We start from the raw sequence: 7,986 nt of genomic DNA on the forward strand, positions 1-7,986 counted from the left end.
GAAACGAACTTTCAATGGCACAAAAAAGACAATGAAGGCTCATAGAAAATGAGAAAAGCATGAGAGCATAAACAAAAGAGAAAATGAAGCATCAGAGAACCCTTCGCCAATGCAAGAAAACAAACAAATAAGTGAAACGAAAAAAATTTATAAACCATTGGTGAAGAAGAAAGAGAGCGAATCGAAACGAACTTACAATGGTAAGAGAACACAATGAAACTCGCAGAAGAAGAGAAGAACACCATAGTAGAAACAAAGAGAAAACGTGAAGCGCCAAAAAGAAAGAAAGTATGAAAGCGTAAGTGGCGCGCTTCAAAATTAGGGTAAAAATTGATTTAAGAATGCGGCTATTAGTAATAGCCGCATTCTTAAATCATGAGCTTTGATTTAAGAATGCGGCTATTACAAATAGCCACATTCGTAAATGAAATTAATTTAAAAAATGTCACCGCGTTTTAAATGACAACGACTAACCCTAAAACCACATTAAATAAATAGTCGTTGTTTATACATTTTGTGCTAGTAATTGTTCTCATTACATGTTTATTGAGTTATAGTCTTTGATTTGGTGTATGTATCTTATTGATGAGTGGCGTGCGTATTTTTTTCTCGACTTTATCTTATTGAATTTGGTTGTAACTGCTGAAGTTGATTATATCGGTTACTGATTGTATATATGTTTTATATCTCAACTTAATACTAATATACATATAATTTTAAAATAATAAAATAAAATCTAAATATAAGGATAAATTAGAATAAAATGATATTCAAGAGGGAAATCTCTTGTATATATAGGTGTATTGGTCAGGAGTTTAGGTCAGCTTGATTTTTGGGCAAGTATGGATCCAAAGGATGGGTCATGAGTTTGGTCCAGATGTTGGTAGACAACTCGAAAAAGATAATTAAAATAGAAGGAATATTATGATTGTTTATAATACATAGACTAATTAAATACCAATAGAAGCGGTTAAGAATAAAATAGTTAGCACCCGAGAATAAAGGTGTACAGATGTTTTTTTGTTATAATTATATGTTTTTTGTTGAGATTATATTCTCCCTGTTGAGAATCTTGCTTTGTTGAGATTGGAGAAAACCCGTTGAAGGGATATCTATAAAAGGAGCTTGAGACCCTAGATAAAGGTATGCGTTTTTTGAATACTTGAGACTGAAACTGATTTGATATTTTTGAATGTTCTCGCTGACTTGATCGTCAAAGTGTGATCAACAGATAGAGTCCTCTTTATCTTAGTGGAACACCAAGTAAACACTAATTGAAGACAAATTAGAAGAGGAGTTTGTCCATTCAATCCGTTTGAAATCAATCGGCGAGAACAATAGACATAGATAGTGTAGTTATGAAAAAAATGTTTACAAATGGGTTGGTTAAAAAATTTAGAAGAAAAAAAAGTAAAAAAGGAAAAAAAAAGGTAAGAAAGAAAAAAAAAAAAAACGTAAAAAAAAAAAAAACGTAAAAAAGAAAAAAAGAAAAAAAAACGTAAAAAAGAAAAAAAAACGTAAAAAAGAAAAAAAAACGTAAAAAAGAAAAAAAAAACGTAAAAAAGAAAAAAAAAACGTAAAAAAGAAAAAAAAATAATCCGACCTGCCGGATTCGAACCAGCGACCTAAGGATTTCTGTTTAAACCAACTACAGTCCTCCGCTCTACCAACTGAGCTAAGGTCGGTTTACTTTTGTTTTTTTAAATATATTATATAACTAAATAATACAATATTTTTAAAACTAGTTAAATATGTTTTTGTTACTTGATTATTGTTATTTTTATAATTCTTACAACATCTTGAAAAACTAATAATTAACTTTTCCAAATTCATAAATGTGTTTTTAGTCATTTGAAAAAATATATTGAAATTAAAAAATTGGTGTTACAACCCAATAAATAAGGAATATGATTCTCACACTTCTAAATTCACCACACTAATTACATAAAAATCATGGTTTTATGGGCTAATACAACTGAACCCACTGAATAAAATTTATATGTCCAATAATACACGAAGTATTGTACACTGGATTTATTAATCACATCTAGCTGGTGATGTATTCTATAATCAGCTATACTAGTTAATGGAGGGAAATTTACCATTAATACTATTTTTCTAAGACTAATTTTTACAATTTTGTTGGTAAGGATTGACAAAATAATTATATTCGACAAACTTAAAACATATTTAATTCTTCTTACATTTTTAGTTAAGAATATGTTATTGGTATAACTATATATAAGTTGAGGGCCTAGATAGTATACGTGACTTGATGTAGAATTGTTGATATGTCGGTGATCTCTAAATATTCTTAAACCTTCTTCCTTCAATACTGATGCTCGGTCGGTCGGGAGTACCTGTGATTGCACTTTGACGCTCAAGTCAACGTTTTAGTTTAGGTATATTCTAGTGAATGGAAAAATGTACCTTACTCTTTTCTCAAGAGCTCTATTTATAGTATTGCTTTGTGGGCTTTTCGCCTTAATGAGTTGGAGGTCAATTGTTAACTGATGTGTAGCGGTTCCTTAATCTCAGGGAAGTGTGTATTCAGTTTAATCTGCTTTATCTGTTATATTGAAGATATTTTCCGGATATTTCAGGATGTGCATTGGCTCATTCAATGTTAGTGATAACTTTTATTTATTGTATTCATTATATTATTATTTTGACTCGAGAGGTCGGTCACTGAGACTGGCTCATCCGGTAGATCGATACACTTGCCCCCCAAGCTCGAAGAGATTAACTTCTAAAGAGTCGAAAATAACTGATAGAGTTCTCGAGGTGAGATGTGACCACTGGAAGCATTTAATGCTTGGCAAGGATGTGACGTTTGCTTTTTAGAAAAAAAAATGATGTTTTGAGGTGCACTGTTCAATCAGATGAGTTTGACGATGGATATTTTGTGTCATTTCACATGTCGAATGGTATTAACCATTGGATAGAAATAGATCCGATGGCTCTCTCCTATTTGGTTTCCTATAAATAGAGCATCATTTCAACGTGGCAGGGTATACGCTTTCTTTGTTGCCTATAGAACTTGTGTTGTTTGCTTTGAGTGTTGAGTCTACCAGTTTTCTACTTTAGTTGTTGTATTCTCACGTCAGTAATGTCTCCTTTTGTTGATTCTTTGAATAATGTGGTTAATAACGAGTATTTTGAGGTTACCCCTACTGCATCTAGCAGTGCGGGAGAGACTAGTAACTCAGACCATTCAGTCTCAAAAGGTCCGAGTTATGAATGGTTGATCCGCGTGTGTAGAAAATCTCCACCTCTTTTAGGGATTCTAACGTTTTGGATAAATTTCTATCCAAAGTATCGTTTATAAAACCTGACACTCCCTCGGACCCGTTGATGGCCGATATATGTGGCTACTCCGACCGAGTCTGTCATGGGTGAGAAAATGCACCCCATGATTTCTTTTTTTGTCTATAATACCTTTTTCCATGATTTACACATAACCCTTTCTTTTGATGACTTCACTATAGGGGTTTGTGGGCGTGTCTTTAGGCGTTCAGGATAATTTGTGATATATTTAGGATTATTCCCACACCTCAATCGTTTTTGTTTTACTACAATTATCATCCAAGTACTCCAGTTAGTTGGTTGTCTTTGTCGAGTTGACCAAGGAGTGTTCGATTTGCGGTGTTTACTACCTCTTATAAATTTTTTAAAGAAAAGTACTTCAAAATATTTGTGGAGCCTAACGGTTGAGATTATTTTTATAACACGGAGGGTCAAACAAAATTTCCTTTTCATTGAACCTGAAATCCTAGTCAAATTGCCACCTGATCGTGGTCGTCGATGTCACCTCTGGATAAGGCGGTTTTAGTTGTCTTTGAACAACTCCTATATAAGTCGCCTACCCGGGAGTTGGTAGCTTTGTACGGTCGTCCGAGAGGTGGACGAATTTCACTGGTATGTAAATTTCTTGTGTATATGGTCGTATTCATCATGTTAATGGTGTTTAATTTATTTGTGTCTTGCAACTATTATGACTCAGATGGATCCAACCCTAGGGGACCTCATGGCCAACTTAAGTCGCCAAGCGCCCAATAGGAAGATAAGTAGCTTTGAGGCGGTCGAGAAGGGGAATTCGGTCGTGCCGATCGACGTGGTGCCTCCACAAGCCATTACTCCTCTTGTGGCCAAAAAACGTGGTCGCCCTGCCAAAACGACCCGACTTAGTGCAGAAACAGAGCCATCTGTTAGGCGGTCGTCCATGCTGAACCCCCAGTTGGAGATGGTGTTGGGCGTTCAAATTGATATGACTCTGGAGTTTGAGAGTGTCTTAGCGGTTGTTCCAACCAACAACTTGGTCGCAGAGTGGGTGGAGCTACAGAGTCGGTCGCTGGTGGACAGCCGAACTCTTTGGGAAGAGTTGGAAAGAACCATTGCAGTGGTGACCAAGCAAAAGAATGAATTGGTCGAGTCTTCTAGTTCGCTAAAGGCAACCTTAGAGGCGATGTAAGCTCCTAAGGAAAATATACACCAAGACAATGTTGCGGCCGAGAAGGCCCAACAAGCTTTAAAAGGCGAGTTGGCGATGATTAAGGCGAAGAAAGTTGAGCTTGCTAAGGGGAAACCGAAGTCGAAGAAAGGGAGAAGGCACTCTCGGCCGAGGTGGAGAAGTGTCATTCTTTTATGTTGCACATAAGTGAAGATTACTTTCACCCAGGGCTTCGACAAACAGCTTTTTATCATGGAATACCTGTCGAAGACCCTCAATATGACTTAGACCAAGATGTGATTGACAGTAAACTAGTACCAATCGGTGGAAAAAACGTACCTTGTTCTTTTCTCGATAGCTCTATTTATAGTATTACTTTGTGAGCTGGAGGTCAGTTGTTAACTGATGTGTAGCAGTTCCTTAATCTCAGGGAAGTGTGTATTCAGTTTAATCTGTTTTATCTTTTATATTAAAGATATTTCCCAGATATTTTAGAATGTGCATTGACTCATTTAATGCTAGTGATAACTGTTATTTATTGTATTAGTTATATTATGATTTTGACTCGGACGGACAGTTATTGAGACTGGATCGTCCGATACCAACCGATACAACTGGTGAAACATAACTCTATACCATAATTTGAATTGTTTATGATAGATGTAAAAGATAATCTAAATTAGAAAATTTAGTTGTGTAAAATAAACATAAATCCTGCGCATTTGCGCATGTTCAATACTAGTTAAAAAAATATTTTTTATATATGAGAGGAAATATGCAAACATATAAATTAGCTTTCAAGTTTGTGTAAATTTAAAGCATTGCAAGTTGCATCATCAATATGAGTTTTTTTATTTGATCTCACATTTGAAATTCTGAGTAAAACTACATCTTATTCTTTCTTATTCCTTTTCTTGCAAATTCAAAGATAGATACAATACTAACTGTGTTTTGCAAACAAATGATAGAAGAATAAGTATTGTTTAACTATATTTGGATAGTTTCAAAATAAAAATAAAAATATTTCTTATTTAAAATCATAAATAAATATACTTTGTAATTTGTAAAAACATAATTCAGAAATTTATACCTGAAAAGATTCTAATGGAGTAGAAGAAAAAAAATCTCTCTTGAATTAAATTCTTCATATGATAAGTAACAAAATGTAACAAAAAAAAGTATTCTTATTTAAATAAATTAATTTCGATTATAAGAAAGAAACTTAAGTCCATAATCTTTTCACTTCATCTACGGAGACTATGATCAATCTTATAATTTATAGTTTTATAAAAAATTGGATTGAGATTATCAATACATCCTTTTTAATTGATATGAGCTTGGATGCAACTATTTTTGAATACTCAATCAACTTGGATGATTATTTTTTGTGTGCTTTCATGCAAGTCTTTTTTTAACATAGATTTTTGTAAGAACCTTATGCTAGAATTATTTCTTCCAATCCAGTTATCTTACATTAGAAATTCCTTCAAAACATGTGAGACAAAACTCTATATTCGTTTTTCTTAATAAAATGTTAGATTACACTGTTAGACGAATTTGTTTATATTGTAAGATTAAGAGTGAAAGAAAGACTATATATTTGTCCTTCAAAATATATTAAACAAAAAAATTATTTTAATTAACTAGCAAGTCATATAGTATTGAGATAAAATCCTATTATCTAACTGTTTGATAGCAAAGACTTCAATACTAGTTTGGCAAATTTTGCTACAAAAGGTTCATAGCAATATATTTATAACTTTGTAGTGATAAGTATTTATATCACAAAAAATATTTTTTAAACAAAATAGAAAATATATATTTTCAAATAAATTCTTTAAAATTATTCATAAAAAAAACTAAAAGAATATTTTTGTAAAAATAATACATAAACTATTTTTTTATAAACTCTCTCGTTAAATTTTCTAAAATTTTGTTTTCAATTTATAAATATCCAACTTTTCCCCTTCATATTGTAACAGAAAATAAGAAATTTATATACTAAAACTGGCCATGTTAATTGACAATATAATGAAGTGATCTTTATTCTTTGTAAAAGTAATAGATAAAAAGTAGAGTTTGAAAAAAATGAAAAGAAAAACTGTAATAAACTACTGAATTAAAAATAAAAAGTGGAGTTTGAAAAAAGAATAAAATTTATATAAATTATATTACGTAAAATTTAATTTTAACTTATAAAAATTGTTTTTTTTTTTTTAAATATTTATGGAGAAACATTACCACTATAAGGCCTATTTTATTGTTTTCATATAGTTTATAATAGTATGTCTTATGTGACGAACTATAGTTTGTTGTTGTATTGAGATTTGCACTATATTATTCTCACATATGGTCCACTATTGCGTAGAATGTATTGATTGATTACTCTAAAAATAAATGAAGAACAAATTATTTATATTATATATAATTTTTTCAAATTAGATAAAAAAAGTCAAACTATAATTTTAATAATTTTTTAATTAATTTAGTTTATATGATTTGAGATTTGAGGGATAAAGATATCAAAATAATTCTCTCCTACTTTTGGAACTCCCATTTTTCAAGCATAGAAACTAATAGAAAATCATAATTTTGAAAGGTATTTGGAAAGTTGGTGACTTTATGCAATAAGTTAGGTTCTTTAAGTGATGTTGTATAGGTTGATATTTGAAATAATATTGTGATTGTGGTTAGGATATTAAGTATAAATACTCAAATAAAATGAGATGTTTTATTTTTATTGATTATTTTATATATATATATATATATATATATATATATATATTAAGATATCAAATGATGGGAAAATTAAAAAAAAAATCATCAAACTTGATTAAGTAGGGAAAAGGAATAAATGTCACATAAAATAAAATTAATGTTGAAAATGATCGTTTGACGAGGAAGGAAATAATATTACATAAGTATAATCGTTTTAGAGGAAAAACTTGTATATTTAATTCTTAAATTTTGACACTGTATAGGGTGACAACGTGGAACGGGTTATGTGGGCAGGTCTGCGACCCGTTACTAAAAAACGTAGGGCGAATTTACTAATCTAGTTCGCTGACCCTTTTAGGCTCGTCTTGTATAATCCGCAACTCGCACGGGCCAATAGTGAGGTGAGGCAGGTTGGTCCGCATAAATAAAAAAATTATTATTATTTTATTTTTTTAACAAAAAAAAATCATATCTCGCTCACACTTTATTATTGCAATGTGACATTTATTTTATTTTATTTAAAATAAATAAATTTAATGTACAAAAAATGTATGTTTTATTTTAATCATCTAAAGAAATTAATATTAAAAATAAGATTGGATTTAGTTTTAAGTAAAATTTTACATTTAAAATTTGTTAATAAAAAATAATATAAAAAAGAGATTTCATTAAAATATTTTGTAGCAAAACTTTGATTAGATACTCTCATACATTTACATACAACAAACTTTAATTAAAGTTTTCCAACAACCCTCATACTTTAAATGCCTTTATATTTTTTTTTTATCTTTAATTGAATGAAATAAAACAAGGATGAA

At 30.8% G+C, this 7,986-nt stretch overlaps 1 non-coding gene across 1 annotated transcript; it reads right to left on the reverse strand.

Annotated features, from left to right (window-relative positions):
• Positions 1–1,597: 1,597 nt before the first annotated feature.
• On the reverse strand, positions 1,598–1,685 carry TRNAY-GUA (transfer RNA tyrosine (anticodon GUA)). The gene is given in 2 exon segments: positions 1,598–1,633; positions 1,649–1,685. It is a non-coding gene; the product is annotated as a tRNA-Tyr (tRNA).
• Positions 1,686–7,986: the final 6,301 nt, after the last annotated feature.

Source organism: Phaseolus vulgaris, chromosome 10, assembly GCF_051622355.1.
Source record: "Phaseolus vulgaris cultivar YP4 chromosome 10, ASM5162235v1, whole genome shotgun sequence".
NCBI lineage: Eukaryota > Viridiplantae > Streptophyta > Magnoliopsida > Fabales > Fabaceae > Phaseolus > Phaseolus vulgaris.